This window comes from Rana temporaria, chromosome 9 (genome assembly GCF_905171775.1).
Source record: "Rana temporaria chromosome 9, aRanTem1.1, whole genome shotgun sequence".
Taxonomy (NCBI): Eukaryota; Metazoa; Chordata; class Amphibia; order Anura; family Ranidae; genus Rana; species Rana temporaria.
The window spans coordinates 115,310,885-115,331,368 of NC_053497.1; the positions used below are offsets into that span (position 1 = coordinate 115,310,885).

General features: G+C 44.2%; 1 protein-coding gene across 1 annotated transcript in view; it reads left to right on the forward strand.

Moving 5' to 3' along the window:
- Positions 1–20,484, forward strand: part of CACNA1B (calcium voltage-gated channel subunit alpha1 B) — a 417,311-nt gene that overhangs the window by 39,211 nt on the left and 357,616 nt on the right. The gene's annotated exons all lie outside the window — the stretch shown is intronic.

Consider the following 20,484-nt stretch of genomic DNA (forward strand, 5'->3'; position numbering starts at 1 on the left):
ACAAACCTACTTTAATTATGACAAGTGGCATAACGAAGGATACATTTTATCAGTCCAACTTGCAATGTGACAAAAGTTTTTCTATGTCGTTTCCATCCCATTAAGACAGGCCATATGCAGTTCGAACTTCAGCCTTTTCGAACCATGTATGGGCAGACTGAATGTACCAAGTTGATTGATCAACTTGGGTACAACCAGCATGCCAGTGAAATGCTTTGATACATGGTTGCCTGCTTAAACAGTTATTAGGCCAGCCATACACGGCAGGGAGACCTGTCTCTATGCTGAGACACCCTTTTCCCTATTTTTTTCTTTCAGTTGCTTCCCTTTTATATATATATATGTGTGTGTATGTATATGTGTGTGTGTGTGTGTGTATGTGTGTGTATATATATATATATATATATATATATATATATATATATATATATATATAAATATTACAGGGGCGGACTAACCATTTGGGCTCTCGGGCCCCATGCCACTAGGGGACCCCATCAAGGTTGCCAGCCTCAGTAAAACCAGGGACAGTATGTAAAAATCTGTGTTTTAAAAAAAAAATACCAAGATTATAGCTGCCCCGCCTCTCCAGTACCCTTCAGTGTGTGTATTCTGTGTGTATGTATACTGTATGTGTGTGTGTGTATACTGTGTGGTCCCATAATCTCCCATTAACCGGGGGGCCCATGAGTTGTCAGTCCGCCCCTATATATATTAGTAAATGACAGGACGATTTGAAAATATAGCGTTATTTAATATGATCATTCATTCCCATCGTGAGATGCTTAAAAACTTTACCTTTTGAACATTTGGGGACATCCTGTACCTGTCAAACACAGGGAGGAACCCACTAATTTCTGGTCTAAAATTGAATGTTTAATATCAATAATTAAGAGTTTTAAACCTCTAGGCTGGATATACATGTTTTTTAATTTTATTTGTTTCCATGCAACCCAATGTGGATAGGGAATTCGTTCCCACTGAGCTATTGTATTGTGCTGTGGGGAGCTTTCCCGCCAGACGCCAGCAAAGTATAATGATCAGTGTTGCTGGCTTTAGCTGGCGGCTCTGATTATTTGGGAAAATCGGACAGACTGTTAGTACTCAAGTCAATCGATGGATCAATCAGTACAATCAGCTAGCCTGTACATGGATCAAAATTTGGACAATTCCTGCTGAACCAGCGAAAATTTTGATTCACGTATGGCTGGCTTTAGTGTACCAACCAGTCCACTAAGCTGTGATTTCTACTAAAAGCCTGCATTGGTCCACAAGGTAATTTCTTTATCTGCTTCAACCAGAATCTACCTGTGTGTTTTTTTTTTTTGTTTTTTTTTATTACAGAAAAAAAAGTTTTGCTAAGTGGATGGTAAATGAGATAAGAAGGGGATTCTACTAATTTTAACGCTTTGTGTTTGTAGTAACTGTCTAACCTTATCTAAATGTGTTATTTCGGCCTTTAAGAGGTCTTTACGGTATCTCTTCTCTTGAAATGTATACATCATCCTATCCTAAGATCTTTATTGCTGACTGTAACAACACCCCGTGTATGAAAGGGGTTAACGCTGTTTAGGATATTCGATTTCCGAAACCAAGGCAGCTACCAGACACTCCAATCAGCCAAACAAGAACCCCATACGAATGATTCTCCCCCCAAATACGAGACAAAGCTCCTTGTTGAGGGTCAAACCGGAATATGACTTTATTGGAAGGAATACAGGCTCTTTATATACACAGAATACTGCAGTAACCACATGAACAATGACCCGGATACACCCACAACATCACACAATGGTTACATAACGAGACCCCAATACATATTATTCTGAGTGTCAATACATCCCTTAGCAGACAACAGGTGAGTTCTTTAGCATACTTAATAATAGGTGAATGTAAAGCTGCCTCAGACAAGATTAACACAATTTACTTATCCAGACAAAGGCAACATCATTAAGCAATAGAATACAGTCACACCCCACCCCCATCACAGCAAATAGTACACAACAGCCAACACACAATATAGACAATGTATACAGCATTGAATCTGACTAGTACAGATCATAGTGGGGTTCTCATTCACCCTGTGCCCCTAAAGTGACTCCCGTCACACTAACAATCCTTTTTACTCTCAAAAATTGACTCCATACCATAATATGGAATACATGAGGAGGATGAAAACTGCCAATCCACAAAAGTTGGTTCCTGTATGTGGTTTTCTCGTAAAAATCTGTGTTTTTGTCTCTTGTATATACCACTGTGTCTAAGAAAGGTACCCGTGTCTCATCCACAGTGATCCTAAATTTGATAGAGGTGCTATGTAAATACAAAATATCATGATGCTCATATAGGGATCCAGTGTCGCCCTACCTTTTTTAATCAGATTACATTTTTTGACATTTTTATAATAAATATAAAGATTTTTTTCATCCTACCTTCGCACAAAAATGTCATCTATATAGCGACACTAGGCTGGGCAGTGTTTCAAATATAAATATGCCTTTGCTCAGTGAAATGTTTTGATACAGGCAGGGAGACCAGTTTTTGTGTATAGAATGTCTACGCTGAGCCACACTTTTCGCTATTTTTTTCAGTTGTTTCCCTATCATATATATATATGTATGTTTGTGTGTGTGTGTATGTATGTATATGTGTGAGTGTGTGTGTGTGTGTGTGTGTGTGTGTGTGTGTGTGTGTGTGTATATATATATATATATATATATATATATATATATATATACATATACACAGGGCTTGACAATATCCGGGCACCCAGTCGCAATTGCGACAAGAAATAGTGACCTGGCGCCCGGGGAAGCTTAGGCCTGCAGAAGGCCGCAAAGCCACAGCCTCAATTACTGGCCGGTAATTGAGGCCGCGGCTTTGCGGCCTTCTGCAGGCCTAAGCTTCCTTCTGTGATCTGGCGCCATGTTGTGGTGGCCGTTGGCATTACAAGTAAAACAGCAATCCAGCAATTCTAATGTGTTTTTCACTGTTTTCACTGCCATCTCCTTCCCTCTAATTAGAGCCCCCAAACATTATATATATTTTTTATTCTAACACCCTAAAGAATAAAATGGCGGTCATTGCAATACTTTCTGTCACACCGTATTTGCGCAGCGGTCTTGCAAGCGCACTTTTTTGGGGGAAAAAAATACACTTTTTTAATAAAAAAATAAGACGACAGTAAAGTCAGCCCAATTTTTTTTATATTGTGAAAGATAATGTTACGCCGAGTAAATTGATACCCAACATGTCACGCTTCAAAATTGCGTCCGCTCGTTGAATGGCGACAAACTTTTACCCTTTAAAATCTCCATAGGCGACGTTTAAAAAATTCTACAGGTTGCATGTTTTGAGTTACAGAGGAGGTCTAGGGCTAGAATTATTGCTCTCGCTCTACCATTCACGGTGATACCTCACATGTGTGGTTTGAATACCGTTTACATATGCGGGCGCTACTCACGAATGCGTTCGCGTCTGCGCGCGAGCTTGGCAGAACGGGCGCTTTTTCTGGCTCCTAACTTTTTTAGCTGGCTCCTAGATTCCAAGCAAATTTGTCAAACCCTGTGTGTGTGTGTGTGTGTGTGTGTGTGTGTGTGTGTGAGAGTGTGTGTATGTATGTAATTATATATATATAAAGCATAAATGACAAAGGACAATATAGTGTTTAATATGATCATTCATTTCCGTCATGAGATGCTTAAAAACATTACCTTTGAACATTGTCAAACACAGGGAGGAACCCACTCAGTGTTTCAAATATAAAGAATCAGAAAAAGCAAAAGTGTTCTCAAAATGATTTGGAAATGCCCCCTGTGAGTGACAGTGCACTTTTGGATCCCAAATTCCCATGGCAATGCAACGACACTGCAAAAATAAAATACAAAATGCATTGACAAGAATAAAACTCAGCAATTCTCTGAACAAAGGCAATTGTGCTGCATTGTATTTTCTGCTGTTACCCATTTTAAAATACACCTCCTGGTGACCAATGGAGGTTTAGATGCTTGTTGTAACATCCTGAGTTACTAGAAGTGTATTCATTGTCAAATTGTTGGTTTCCCTTATGTAAGTTCTGGTGTTTTGTACCAACAGAGCCATTATCTTATCCAAGAAAGTTGCATTCGGTCCAAAAATAGAATTATTGACTGTTTCTATGGGCCGTCCTGGAGGTAACACAGGATCCTTATGAATCTTATGCAAACATTTTTTTACAGAAACATTTTTTTCTGAGCACCATGGTGTTGCCGTGGGATCCAGTGTTCCTCAATTTTGAAAACACTTTAATTGTTCCTAAATTTTGATTTTTGCTTAAGTGGTACAGTATTTGTGACATTGTAAGACTATGGCAGACCAAAATTGGATACCTATATAAATTTGATGATGTTTTGAACTCACATAGTGGCTCTATTAAATTCAGTATCACCTTTGATGGGTCACAAGTACCTTTCTATGATGGCAGTAGTAGTATATATTAACCAAGGATAAAAATACGGTACATAGACATATTTACATGAAACCAACCTATAAGAGACAACTTTTGAGGTTTGAAAGTTTTCATCTTTCTTATGTATTGCGATCTGTGGTACGGAGTCAATTTTTGAGAATTAAAAGGATCATCAGCGATAAAGATCAGTGAGAGGGGAGAGCTATGAATAAGCACTGTATGAGAGTGTGAAACGCGTTAGCTCTTTTCCTGATCTTTTGCTGTGATATTTCCATGTTGTGACCAGTTTTTATTAAAAGGAACACATTTTTATTTTTGGAGTGCGGCCGTCCTGGTTCTTCCATATATATTTTTGCGAGAGGGGATATTGGATGAGATAATGTGTAGATTTCTAAGAGAGGGAATACAATAAAAAACATTTTAGAGGCTAAAAGAACACATTTAGATGAGGATAGACATTCACCAGAAACACAAAGGGTTAAAACCAGTACAGTCAGCCTTTCATCTCCATGCCATCCACATGGCAAAAAGTATTTTTTCTGTAAACATCTGTGGATGTTAATCATTTTTTTGGTCAAGTGGGTTCTTGCCCCATGTCTGACATGCATACAATGTTCCTGAATGTTGAAAGGTAAAGATTTTTAACAAGGAGAGTGAATTATAATATTAAACGCTATACTTGTCAGTCATTTTTTGTCATTTAATGTCTTATTGCGCCACTGCAGGCTAATATGTAGGGGTAAACAACCAAAATAAAAATAGGGAAAAAGGTGTCACAGCATTTAATACACAAAAACAGGTCTCTATGTCTGTATCAAAGCATTTCATTGAGCAAGGGCATTTGAAGTCTGACTTGGGCTTCATGATTTTTGGATGACGTACCCAAAAAATAATAGAATAGGTGAAGGATTTTCTTTCTTGAGAGGAAAGAGGTATGGTTGATCAACAGGTTAACCCCTCTTCATCCACACAAGAGTTTTATCTTTTTATGTAGTTGCTTTGACTTAAAGGGGTTGTAAAGGAAACATAATAAGCATCCTTTACCTGCAGACATTCCTCTTTTCACTTCCTCATTGTTGGTTTTTGCTCAGAAGTCGCTCTATTTCTTCTCTGTTCTGTTCACTTCCTGCTTGTCTGATTGTTACTTACCACCGTGACGGGAGGCTTTACTGCGGTGGTCAGTGACATGCTCACCCCCTCCTGGGAACTACATATGTGCGGCAGGACGCTCTCTACGTGTTAGACTTCAAGGAGGTGTGAATTACTGGGCGTGCCGCAATGCATACTGGGAAATGTAGTTCTTACATGAACGAGCGGCGCAAACTAGAAAGTGAATGAGAGAACAGAAACTAGAATGCCGGAGGTGATATAGATGAAGGAATTTAATAGGTATTTACTCGTTTTTTTAACAGAATCATTACATTATTCTGTCTGTCTACCTTGCAGACATAAATTTTAGGCAAAAAAAATGTTTCCTTTACAGCTCATTTAAAGCACATTGATGTTATTATTGATGGTACTAGTACTTACTGTTTACTTTCAGATTTTTGGATCAATTGCACTTTGTATATAGTTGACTTTTTATATGGTCATTACGTTACAAATGGGATCGAAAATACAGAGACATTGTGATGTGGTGTTTCAAGTTGGTCCTTTGCCATAAATGAAGTTGGATTACTATGGGGTTGGTGTCCATGTGTGTTCACAATGACCTAGTCCCTTTTTATATGCAGTATGTTACCTTGTTTCAGTGCTATCACAAATTACTCATGCTCCTGACATGATTGCGTTTGTACTATTCAATGTTTTAAAATAAAATAAAATCTGTTGAAGTGCAGTGACTTTTTGGACAATATTGATGATAATGGCTAGGTTAAGCTTGCCTGTCTCCTGTACCCAGGGGGTTATTTACGAAAGGCAAATCCACTTTACTAGTGCACTGAAAAGTCTCTTGGAAGTGCAGTCGCTGTAGATCTGAGGGGAGGATCTGAAATGAGGGGAAGCTCTGCTGATTTTATCATCCAATATGTACAAGCTAAAATGCTGTTTTTTATTTTCCTTGCATGCCCCCCTCGGATCTACAGCGACTGCACTATCAATGGATTTGCCTTTCGTAAATAACCCCCCAGTCTGTAGTGGATTCTATGCACATGTGCACCTTGTCCATTTGTCTTTTATTTATATACACTATATTGTCAAAAGTATTGGGATGCCTGCCTTTATACGCACATGAACTTTAATGGCATCCCAGTCCGTAGGGTTCAATATTGAGTTGGCACACCCTTTGCAGCTATATCAGCTTCAGCTCTTCTGGGAAGGCTGTCCACAAGGTTTAGGAGTCTCTATGGGAATGTTTGACCATTCTTCCAGAAGTGCATTTGTGAGGTCAGGCACTGATGATGGATGAGAAGACCTGGCTCGCAGTCTCCGCTCTAATTCACCCCAAAGGTGTTCTATCGAGTTGGGGTCAAGTACTTATGTGGATGAGAAGGAACAGGAAGGGGCCATCCTCAAACTGTTCCCACAAAGTTGGGAGCATGAACACCTTTGGGATGAATTAGAGCGGAGACTGCAAACCAGGCCTTCTCGTTTAACATCAGCGCCTGACCTCACAAATGTGCTTCTGGAAGAATGGTCAAACATTCCCATGGACACTCCTAAACCTTGTGGACAGCCTTCCCAGAAGAGTTAAAGCTGTTATAGCTGCAAAGAGTGGGCCAACTCAATATTGAACTCATGGACTAAGACTGGGATGCCATTAAAGATCATTTGTGTGTAAAGGCCGGTGCCCCAATACTTTTGACAATATAGTGTATATCATTGGGTTTTATATATAATATATGCATAATTTCTGTAATGGGATTAATGTTCAGCATAGTGCGAAGAGTTATTTGATAATAAGTACAGCATGAAGCCTGCATAATTCCTCGCTGGGTGTCAAGGCTGTATAGATCCTTCTGTATTTAGGTTTATCTTGTCTGCAGTAAACTCTTATTATCTAGGCCAAGATAGAAATTTTCATATATTCATATTTATAATTATGTGGGTTTCTTGTTTAGTGGTTCTGCGCATGCTTGTCCTGCTCGTGAAGAAGTTTCCAGGAATACATAAAAAGCTTCTAATTAGTTTTAAAAGGAATCTGTCAGTATGGAACTATTGCCTTGCTGACTTGTTTTTAAAAGTATTCTGTATAGCAGGGGGTCTCCAAACTTTCTAAAGGAAGGGACAGTTTACTGTCCTTCAGACTTTAGGGGGATCAGACAATGCCCAGTGAGCGTAAACAATGCCTGATCTTTGGTATTAGAAGGAAAAATCATTGGTGTCAGTGGGAGGAATAGTGCCCTATTTTTGTTGTCAATGGAAGGAATAATGCTCCATCATTGGTGTCAGTGGAAGGAATAATGCCCCATCATAGGTGTTAGTGGAAGGAATAGTGCCCCATTGCTGGTGTCAGTGGAAGGAATAGTGCCTCGTTGGTGTCAGTGGAAGGAATAATGCCCCATTGTTGGTTCCGTGGAAGGAATAGTGCCCCATTGTTGGTGTCAGTGGAAGGAATAATGCCCCATTGTTGGTGTCAGTGGAAGGAATAGTTCCCCATTGTTGGTGTCAGTGGAAGGAATAGTTCCCCATTGTTGGTGTCCATGGAAGGAATAGTGCCCCATTGTTGGTGTCAGTGGCAGGAATAATGGCTCAAGAGGCGGATAAAGGCAATCAAAGGGCCGTATCTGGCCCAGGGCCAGTTTGGAGACCATTGCTGTATAGCTAGAAGAATTACCTTCTAAATGAGAAGTGGGCAAGTGACCCCTTAATAGTGTGCGGCGTGCCACAATCACACACACAGTAGTTATGCTCCTGATGCCAACCAACCAGTTTTCAAACCCTGCCAGGAATGCCATACTCTGTGTAACTGGCTGCCTGTGATTTGACCTTTGCACTGTCTTCTGGGAAAGGCAGTTAACCAATTATTGGTAGAAAATTCTGGAAAAATCATGTCTTCCGCCTGTGTACTGTTGCCACGGCTACAAGAGAGAACATGGCAGATATAGAACATTATCAGGCTTGAAATGGAAATGTCATTAATAGATTATAAATTTGCTGGTGTGGCAGTTATATATGTTCTATCAATATTTTAAGGAAACTCTATCTTCCCTTTTAAGATCCCGAATGCGTACCTGATGTTGCTTTAAATGTACCTATCTCATAACCATAAGTCGTTTGGCATGATTAGACCTCTGCGCTCCACATCCACCAGGCATCCATCCTACTGTTTATTGAATACTAGAGCCACGTTGCCGCTTGTCTGCCGACCTTTACCGCTCATAATCAGATATAAGCAGAATCCCCTCTAATCCTTCAATTCTGCCTGCTCGTGCCACAGCCCTTATTTGCCAACAGCAAAAAATACACTTAATTATACATGACCCTCTTTAAATGTTAAACACAAGAGTACAGCGCAAATCAGAACAGAAACCAAGGGACCGGAGTCTGTGTGAGGTTTCACTTAACACTTGCTGGGCTGGGCTGCAAGGCAGCGGAATGTCATGACGGATCTGTTCTGGTAATAAATCCAACACTGCTTGTATTGTGGAGATCTTTGTACGCTGGATCTTGCTAGATCTTTTATTATGATGTTTTTTATCACAGCTGTATACTCGGAATTGCTTATATTACCTGTGATTGATTGGCAGCCACAGGTGCCTCCTTCCTCTTTAGCACTCTTTCGGACAGGAGGAAATGCTTCCCACCCCCTTGAAAAGTGATCCACGATCAACTGCTTTTCAGAGGGCGGTGTAGCAGCGGCTGGCAGACATTCATCAGGTGCCTCTGTTTTCAAATTATACTTTTTTGGTTTTGTTTTTTATTGCTGAAGGGCAATTTTTTGAATGCGGGACTGCGCCTTAACTGCAAGCCAAGCGTTTGTTTCACAGTTGAGGTATGACCCCATTGATCTCATTGGGCGTGTTTGACAGGCTGTGCCGCCTCTCAAACTCTGCCGCCCGAGTTAAAATTGCCACAGCCTAGAAGCACAGCATCACATCCCAAGCCTGGGTACAGCCCCGTCAGTTCTGGTTGGTGACCGCCAGTGTGAAGGATCCCGTAGGGTGCGACTATCCCTATTACCCCTCATCATAGGCGTGCCTATTGCATTAGGGTGTGCACCTCAAACATTGGGGTGGAGCAAGGGGGATCCAGGCAGCGGGTGGAGCAAGGGGGATCCAGGCAGCAGAAAGAAGATGAACAGGGACAAAAGGGGTAGTGGCGGTGGCATATATTGGTACTGATCCCCCTGTATTTTGCTCCTGTAGCAGCTGAATGTTGGGGAGAGGAGGAGAAGCCTACTTTCAGCTGCTGCAGGAGGAAACTACAGATCGGTTTCACTATATCCCAGCTCTGCTGCCCTTCTTGTCCAGATTCTGGGGGTCGGCAAGGAAGGATCGCGGTTTACATGTCAACTGCCCACGATCAGCAGGTAGATTTCAATTGACGGGTTGCCAACCCCAGGATTAGGGTGTGCCCAGGCACACCTGGCACACCCCTTGCGCACACCTATGCCCCTCGTGTGTCTTTCTGTTTTGTCTGGCTTATAGACCACTATAAAAACATGTACTTTTTACTTATTACGTGTGTTATGTTGCAGTAAAGTTTTCATTCAATGTTAAAGTATTGCATTTTTTTTTTTTTTTACAAGCAAGCATTTTTTTTTAAAGCAAACCAGACAATGTGAAATTCCAACAACAAAACCGTGGATTTTGGCTCAAACTTGTGTTGCATACACACGGTCACACAAATGTTGTCGGAAATTCCAAACGCCAAGAACGCGGTGACGTACAAGACGTACGACGGCACTAGTAAAGGGAAATTCAATACCAGTCATGTTGGTAGAGGTTTGGTGAGAGACAGTTCACGCTTTTCAGCCATGTGCTTTTCAGTCCATTACATCATGACGAATGTGCTATCTCCATTACGAATGCTAGTTTTACCAGACTGAGCTCTTCCATCTTGTACTTGATTCAGAGCATGCGTGGAATTTTGTGCGTTGGAGTTGTCTACACACGATCGTAATTTACGAGAACGGATTTTGTTGTCGGAAAATTTGAGAGTCAGCTCTCAAATTTTTTGTTGTCGAAAAGAGCCTACACACGGTTGGAATTACCGACAACAAGCTCCCATCGAACATTTGTTGTCGGAAATTCCAACCGCGTGTACGCGGCATAAGACTGGGATATCATTAAAGTTCATGTGTGTGTAACGGCAGGCGTTCCAATACTTTTGGTAATATACAGTAGGTGAACCCGATTTTGTGTCAATCTCGCTCTCTTTCTCAGCGAGATTGAGCACCTACGAGCCCCATCGCGGGAGCCAGCGCCGAGCTGGCTTGCCGCGATGGATACAGAGCCGTCATAGAAGCGACGGGAGATCCGACTTGGATTCCCGCCAATTCTACACGTGTGCGGCGTTTGTTATGAATCCTGAGGGGGAAGTCCCCGCCGGATTTTAAATAAAAATCCGGCATGGGTCCCCCCCTCAGGAGCATACCGGGCCCTTAGGTCTGTTATGGGTTGTAAGGAGAGCCCCCCTACGCCGAAAAAAACGGCGTAGGGGGTCCCCCTACAATCCATACCAGACCCGTATCCAAAGCACGCTACCCGGCCAGCCAGGAAGGGAGTGGGGACGAGCGAGCGCCCCCCCCCCCTCCTGAGCCGTACCAGGCTGCATGCCCTCAACATGGGGGGGTTGGGTGCTCTGGGGCAGGGGGGCGCACTGCGGCCCCCCCCACCTCAGAGCACCCTGTCCCCATGTTGATGAGGACAGGGCCCCTTCCCGACAACCCTGGCCGTTGGTTGTCGGGGTATGCGGGCGGGAGGCTTATCGGAATCTGGGAGCCCCCTTTAATAAGGGGGCCCCCAGATACCGGCCCCCCACCCTAAGTGAATGAGTATGGGGTACATCGTACCCCTACCCATTCACCTGCAAGAAAAGTGGTAAAAACACAAATAAACCACACAGTGTATTAAAATATTTTATTTTTCTGCTCCGGAGGCCGCCCCCTGTCTTCTTTATTAGCTCTTTTACCAGGGGGGGCTTCTTCTTTGACGTCTTCGGGTGGGTGGGGGCCGCCGTCTGGTTCTCTTCCACCGCCGGGGGGGGTGGCTTTTAAAAAAGCCCCCACCCCCCCGGCGGGTTTCCTCCGGCGTCTTCGGCGGGGCTCTTCTTCTTCCGCTATCCCGACGGGTCTTCTCAACTCTCCGGGGTTCTCCTTCTGTCTTCGCCGCTCTCCGTTGTTGACTCGGCGCACCCCGGTTCTTCGTCTCGCTGTCCGGTGTCTTCTTCCGTGATGTACGTCTTCTCCTTCCGTGCTGTGATGAGTTCTTCTTCCGTGCTGTGACGTCATGTTCTTCACTTCTCTCCTTCTCCCGATGTTGCCACGCCGGTCCTCCTCGCTGAAATGACGGATGCGCGCCTTGCATCGGACCTATATAGGCCTCACAGTCCCATCATGCTCTGTACCTACCCATGTGATACCTACCACGTGGTAGGTATCACATGGGTAGGTACAGAGCATGATGGGATTGTGAGGCCTATATAGGTCCGATGCAAGGCGCGCATCCGTCATTTCAGCGAGGAGGACCGGCGAGTCAACATCGGGAGAAGAAGAGAAGTGAAGAACATGACGTCACAGCGCGGAAGAAGAACTCATCACAGCACGGAAGAAGACGTACAGCACGGAGAAGACACCGGACAGCGAGACGAAGAACCGGGGTGCGCCGAGTCAAGAGCGGAGAGCGGCGAAGACAGAAGGAGACCCCCGGAGAGTTGAGAAGACCCGTCGGGATAGCGGAAGAAGAAGAGCCCCGCCGAAGACGCCGGAGGAAACCCGCCGGGGGGGTGGGGGCTTTTTTAAAAGCCACCCCCCCCCGGCGGTGGAAGAGAACCAGACGGCGGCCCCCACCCACCCGAAGACGTCAAAGAAGAAGCCCCCCCTGGTAAAAGAGCTAATAAAGAAGACAGGGGGCGGCCTCCGGAGCAGACTAATAAAATATTTTAATACACTGTGTGGTTTATTTGTGTTTTTACCACTTTTCTTGCAGGTGAATGGGTAGGGGTACGATGTACCCCATACTCATTCACTTAGGGTGGGGGGCCGGTATCTGGGGGCCCCCTTATTAAAGGGGGCTCCCAGATTCCGATAAGCCTCCCGCCCGCATACCCCGACAACCAACGGCCAGGGTTGTCGGGAAGGGGCCCTGTCCTCATCAACATGGGGACAGGGTGCTCTGAGGTGGGGGGGGCCGCAGTGCGCCCCCCTGCCCCAGAGCACCCAACCCCCCCATGTTGAGGGCATGCAGCCTGGTACGGCTCAGGAGGGGGGGGGGCGCTCGCTCGTCCCCACTCCCTTCCTGGCTGGCCGGGTAGCGTGCTTTGGATACGGGTCTGGTATGGATTGTAGGGGGACCCCCTACGCCGTTTTTTTCGGCGTAGGGGGGCTCTCCTTACAACCCATAACAGACCTAAGGGCCCGGTATGCTCCTGAGGGGGGGACCCATGCCGGATTTTTATTTAAAATCCGGCGGGGACTTCCCCCTCAGGATTCATAACAAACGCTGCACACGTGTAGAATTGGCGGGAATCCAAGTCGGATCTCCCGTCTCTTCTATGACGCGCTTGCTGGGATGTGCTGTCACCATTCCAGTGAGTGTGAGATCTCGGCACCCTGTCGCCGAGTATCAGCGCGACGCTGTCGTGCTAAAAGCACAATATCACAAACACCTACTGTAGGGCCAGATTCACAGAAGAGATACGACGGCATTTCTCTGAAACGCCGTCGTATCTCTTAGAGTATCTATGCGACTGATTCATAGAATCAGTTACGCATAGATAGCCCTTAGATCCGACAGGTGTAATTGTCTTACACCGTCGGATCTTAGGATGCAGTACCTCGGCCGCCGCTGGGTGGAGTTCGTGTCGTTTTCCAGCGTCGGGTATGCAAATTAGCAGTTACGGCGATCCAGGACGGTTTTCGCGTTCGTTACAAGTCATAGTTTCCCGTCACAAAGTTAAGCAATCTTTTTCATTGCTTAACTTTACACCAGCCATGTTAAAGTATGGCCGTCGTTCCCGCGTCGATTTAGATTTTTTTTTCGGCGTAAGTACGTTACGCACGTCGCGATTCACAAACACGTTGCGCCGCCGTAATTTCGCGCAAAGCACGTCGGGGAAAATTGCGAACGGAGCATGCGCAGAATGTCCGGCGCGGGAGCGCGCCTAAGTTAAATGGTACACACCCCATTTGAATTGGGCGGGCTTGCGCCGGACGTGTTTACGATACACCGCCGCAAGTTTACAGGTAAGTGCTTTGTGGATCGGGCACTAACACTGAAAACTTGCGGCGGTGTAACGTAAACGGGTTACGTTGCGCCGCCGCAATTGTACCTGAATCTGGCCCATAGTGTATATTGGGGTGGTGAGATGAGCACCTTTTATGTGGCATTTAGCCTAGGTTCACATTGGTACGATTTGGCATGCAATTTGACATGTCAATTCGCAAGCCATGTTAGTGACTATTGCCTGCAATAGCGCCATCTGAATCGGTGTGACACCAACTTTGTACCCAAAGTCGCCAAAAAGTAGTGTAGGAACTACTTTTGGGCATCGGTGCAAAGCTGCAATTTCATTAGACATCTGTGCAGGAACTCACACAGATGTCTTTCAAATCGCCCCCAACGTTGATTTCTAACCCGCAGCAATGTGAACCTCGGCTTAAAGTAGATGTGAAGTTCTGCTGAGCAGTTTTTAACTAGCATGTACCCTGGCCTGTCTCGGTATATATCTAGAAATATGCTTCGTGTTACAAGATCCAAGCCAGTCTACTCTATTACCATTATATACCGTCTATCACTAGCGTGGGATGCTGTACAGAGAACAGAGCCTGCAGCATATTTTTAAAAAGATCATGTAATAATGTCTTGGTGGATTCGGTATGCTACGATGTAAGTTGTTAAAAAGAATTGTAACAAGGAAGAATATGAGCTACCATCACCTTCCTGACATTCTGACATTATCATGTCAGGAATGGGCATTTGTAGGGATCTGGATCTCCACTCTTAAAGGGGAGGTTCAGTCATTTGTTTATTAAAAGTCAGCAGGTACAAAAAGTGTAACTGCTTACTTTTAATAAACAACCAGTCACCTGTCCCACAAACCAGCGATGTAATCACCGCACCCGTGTCTTCCCTCGGCGGCGCCGGCATCGCTACTATGGGCACCCTGCTGTGACAGCTTGCGGCCTCACAGCCGAGTGACCACTGGGCATGCGCAAGCGACACTGCACTCTGTGACTGACCCAGAAGTCTTCTTGGGCCTGTCATGTGTCCCAGAAGACTTCGGGAAGGAGAACTTCTACTTCTACTGTATTCGTGAATCTTTTGTCCAGGGAGGTTGCTAAAATAGATTAGCAGGGAGCTGACCCTGTTACAAAACACCTCTGAGGCCCTGTACACACGATCAGTCAAAACTGATGAAAACGGACTGAAGTTCAGTTTCATCAGTCCAAACCTACCGTGTGTATGGCCCATCAGACTTTGACACAGGTCACAGGCCTTATGCTCGACCAACAGAAAGCCATGTGTGGCTTGAAATATTCATGCCTATCTTTGAGGAATACACCACAACATAAGGAGGTGCATACTTTCCAAAAAATGACCACTAGTCACTTTTTGCCCACATTGGAGATCAAAGGGCTCTGCCACAGCAATGTTTAGAAAAGCATGGCATCTTACTGAAATGGTGGACCCAAAAAGTTCTCTCAATCTGCTATCATGTGACTTCCTCTAAACCCATAATGGCCAGTGGCTACAGAAGGGCAACAGGGTTCTTATATAACTTGAGTGGTGGCAAGTATAATGTAGTGGGAGGAATGGTGGAGAACAATTCGATGAACCCCATAAGGGAGCACTGGCGAGCAGGGACGTCTTAATAGCATCATGGGCCCCTGGGAAAAGTGATGCTCTGGGGCCCCTACAATAATGACAGTGCAGGTAAACAGACATTAAGTAGGTAGGAGGCACACTGCCTCTTCTTTGCATCTATCACTCTCAGTGCCATCATGGGGCCCCCAATTTCAGGGCAGTGTGGGCTCAAGGACCAGCTGCTTTGGGGAAAGTGCAGGGGCCCCCATGCAGCTGGGGCCCCTGGGCAGTGCCCAGGTGTGCCCTCTCATTAAGACAGCCCTGCTGGCGAGGGTCCATGAGAGGTCAACTCTAGCTTCAGATTGTGTTTTTATACTTTTACATCGTAATCAACAGCACCCAAAATTCCTCTAGTGACCTTCCTGTAGTGGACCTGATTTCAAGTGGGTGGTTTTGAATTCTGGTATTTGCAGTTGTACACAGCTGACTTACCAGCCGTGCCATATAAACACAGGAAGCAGGTCAGTGTAAATATAACGGAGTAATCTGCAGTTTTACAATTCTGATTACGTGACTAGAGACCGCAAATACATATTCTGGAGGGAAAGCAGCAGATGAAATGCGTGGGACCTGGTAGCTGAGAAAAGACCTTTCATGAGCCTGCATCTCTGCTCGCAGTTTTAGCCGCTCGCTGGAAATGGCGCCATGAAATATGTATGGTTATTTCTTCAATAGAATTTTTTTTTCCTGTTCCCTCTATCACTGTACGCTTTTATTTGCAGGTGGATTAACCGCAAACTCTTCACTGCACCTCTTAAGGGTACATGCTTAAATCAGAAACTCAGATGCTCTTAATAAAAGTACTTTATCAGTTACATGGGTACAGGATATACGCTGACACGTTTCGGCTAAGAAGCCTTTATCAAAGCATAAGGGTACTAGTGAAAATCTGATATGGGTAGCGAATTCTAGATGTAGAACATTGCAAAGCCAGGAGTGCTGCAGTACCATATGTATGCCTGTTGAAGCAGAACTTATAATGCCTTCCCCATGATCCCTGCGATCAGCCCCCTCATAATAACTTTATTAACTGTCCTTTTACAGAGTAGAAACGCATCAGCTTATTCAATATCTATTTGTAGCCAGTTTTATGAACGTCCACCAAAAGCTTTTTTCAGCAAGGTTTTCATTGAAAGTGGAACCCCAGAGCCTACTTTTTGATTTTTAATGGAGTGAGTAAAGATTAGAAGCTGTTGCAGGTTTTTATTGCGGCATCCCTGTTGGAAAGATCTCCCTTTTACTCAGTAGTGTATTTAGGTTTTGTGCTGCCCTAGGCCTGACTAAACTTGTGCACCCCCCAATTTAAATATGACCCACCCCTTCCTGTCAAATCCACACCCATTTCTGTTTACGACCTTCCCTGAAAATTTCAAGTGGGGACACTAGTTCTATGGGCCTGGGGGGAGGGGGGGCAATGAAGTCCCTTAATTTGCATAGATTTCGTCTCACTTCCTGTTTGGCTACAGGCAGGAAGTGAAATCTCTGCAATGGGACAGTGATGGTAAAAAATAAACTGACAGGGGCTACAACCCTCCCTTACTCTATCCAAAATGAAAAAAAAAAGTGTTGCCCATAGTTTTTACTTTAAGCATAAATTTCGGATAATTTTATGGAGAGGATTAAGAAGATATAACCATGCCAATGGTGCAGCAGAAAACATATAGCACAGTGAGGAAGGTTTGTGGTCCAGGATGATAGGACAGTCAAAATTAGAAGCAGCCCCCCCCCCCCCATTTGCGGAATGTCGGCTGCCCACATACCGGAAGCAGTGCGGTCGCTAGACTAATTTGCCTCTCAGCCCAGTATGACCCATAAGACTGGTGCTACACTAACAGTGTAGAGCAAGCGGGGACTCTTTCCGTGCTGCCCCCTGCAAAGTGCTGCCCTTGGCCAAGGCCAGGATACAGCATTGCCTAATACCCTTTCATGTCATCACAGCAGGAAGTGGGAGAAATCTCTCCAGTGGGGAAACAGGAATTAAAACCTAACGGGGGGTAATTAAAACCTGACAGGGGGTTCTTACTCTTCTCCACTCCATGGAAAGTAAAGTTAAAATCTGAATCTTGGTATCCTTTGTGCATTACTTCCAAATATGTGCAGTAGTTCAGTATTAAAAGGATTTTGCGTGCATGAGTTTCCTGTCATAAAGAATAGGCACTGCTACTCTCTCTTCGTGTGCAAAGGTGACTGGTTTTGTATCCCCCTGTGATTTTCTGCAGAAAGCCTATTCTAGGAGGACCTGCTGGATGCCACCCACAACCCCCAGTCTATATACAGCACAGTAATGATCTCATTGCTAGTTTTACAAAGCATTATCTTGGTTTGCAAAGGCATTTGGTGCACTCAAAGCTAATTTACATCTTTTGTGGCTATTGAAGAATATATATATAATGAAAGTTTTTTGTGTTCAAAGTTTAGATTTAAGAAATACACTATATTGTCAAAAGTATTGGGATGCTTGCCTTTACACGCATATGAACTTTAATAGTATCCCAGTCTTAGTCCGTAGGGTTCAATACAGCCTTCTGGGAAGGCTGTCCACAAGGTTTAGGAGTGTCTATGGGAGTGTTTAACCATTCTTCCAGAAGTGCATTTGTGAGGTCAGGCATTGATTTTGGCCGAAAATGCCTGGCTCTCAGTCTCCGCTCTAATTCATCCCAAAGGTGTTCTATCATGTTAAAGGGGTTGTAAAGGTAAAAAAAAATTTCCCTAAATAGCTTCCTTTACCTTAGTGCAGTCCTCCTTCACTTACCTCACCCTTCGATTTTACTTTTAAATGTCCTTATTTCTTCTGAGAAATCCTCACTTCCTGTTATTCGGTCTGTAACTACACACAGTAATGCAAGGCGTTCTCCCTGTGTGGAGTGTCGTGCTCGCCCCCTCCCTTGGACTGCAGGAGAGTCAGGACGCTCTCTACATTGCAGATAGATAAAGGAGCTGTGTGTTAGTGGGCGTCCTGACTCTCCTGTAGTCCAAGGGAGGGGGCGAGCACGACACTCTACACCAGGGAGAAAGCCTCGCATTACAGACAGACGGACAGGAAGTGAGGAATTCTCTGAAGAAATAAGGACATTTAAAATCAAAATGGAAGGATGAGGTAAGTGAAGAAGTACTGCACTATGGTAAAGGAAGCTATTTAGGGAAAAAAAATTGTACTGGAAATTGTATTAGACCTCTGTTTGTGCACTGGTCAAAATCATTTGATGGAGGGGGGATTATGGTGTGGGGTTGTTTTTCAGGGGTGGGGCTTGGCTTAGTTCTAGCGATGAGAAATCTTAAGGCATCAGCATACAAAGACATTTTGGACAATTTCATGCTCCCAACTTTGTGGGAACAGTTTGGGGATGGCCCCTTCCTGTTCCAACATGACTGCGCACCAGTGCACAAAGTAAGGTCCATAAAGACATGGGTGAGAGAGTTTGGGGTGGAAGAACTTGACTGGCCTGAACAAAGTCCTCTGACCTTAAACTGATAGAACACCTTTGGGACGAATTACAGCGGAGACTGGGAGCCAGGCCTTCTCATCCATCATCAGCGCCTGACCTCACAAATGCACCTCTGGAAGAATGGTTAAACACTCCCATAGACACACTCCTAAACCTTGTGGACAGCCTTCCCAAAAGAGTTGAAGCCGTTATAGCTGCAAAGGGTGGGCCAACTCAATATTGAACCCTACAGACTAATGCCGCGTACACACATCAGGCTTTTGCCCGGCCAAATCCCATCGGAATTTCTGACGGAATTCCATTGAAGTAAAATAGAACATGTTCTATATCTAAACTCTGACAGAATTCATCGGAATATTCGATGTAAAAACTCTGATGGGGCTACACGCGATCGAAATATCCGATGGAAAAAGTCCGCCTGACCTTTTTCGTTGGAAATTCCGATTGTGTGTACAAGGCATTAGAGACTGGGATGACATCAAAGTTCATGTACGTGTAAAGGCAGGCGTCCCAATACTTTTGGCAATATAGTGAAAGTTTTTTTTTGTCCAAAGTTTAGCTTTAAGAAATATGTTTGGGCTGGAGTTCCCTTTTTAATGTACAAAATTGTCTTGTGCGGCACATGCATAATGTGAGATAAAGACAAATTATTGCCCTCTAATGCAACTTGTGCATGTAGACGAGAAATAATTCTAATAACAGGCCTTGAAGGGATATTTTAAGGATATATGTGAGTGCAGTTGCAGCTTAGCATTTAGTGGGGTAATGCAGCCCTTTAATTAATGCCGCTGGTGGGATTTCTGGCAGCTGTGTATGTACGGAATACTGAATAGGGAAATTATAGCATTATTGAGATATAATGCAAAACAAGTAAAATTGATGAGTCCCATTCTCCCCTGCCCCGTTTGCCTATTTAGTCACTGCAAAGAATGGAACTGACAGCTGTATTAACATATCTTTTTATATGTTCCAAGCTCCTCTGTTAGTGTTATATGATGGTGTGTTTGCCACTTTATCACGCAAAGCACCCCATGCCAAGCCTACTGCCTTCCCAAAACTGAGGGACACCTTTCTTTCTAGTAGAAGAGGTTTTGGTGGGAGAAGAAAAAGCAAATCTGAATAAGTACAATTATTGCTAAGCAATTTAAGACAAGGCTTTTAGGGAATTGTCCTTTGCTTTGGGCCAAGAAGATATTTTTAGTTTGGCTTTCCTGGCGGCAGCGTTGGGTTATTTTTACCAACCTGAGGATTGGCATAATGATCTCAGGTCTTATGCCCCGTACACACCATCACTTTATGTGATAAAAAAAAACAAAGTTTTTAAAAACGTCACTTTAATTGACCGTGTGTGGGGGGAAACGTCGTTTTATGTCTTCTAAAAAACGACCAAAAAAAATTGAAGCATGCTTCAATTTTATGTGTCGTTTTTCAAAACGTCAACTTTTACTTCACAGAAATTGACTGTGTGTAGCAAAAAACGTCGTTTAAAACGACATTTTTTCATCCACGCATGCCCAGAAGCTACTTATGAAGCGAGCTTCAATGGAAAAAAGTGGTGAGAACGTAACCTCACTTTGCTAGAACATTGTGAGAAAAACGATGGTGTGTAGGCAACTTCGTCTTT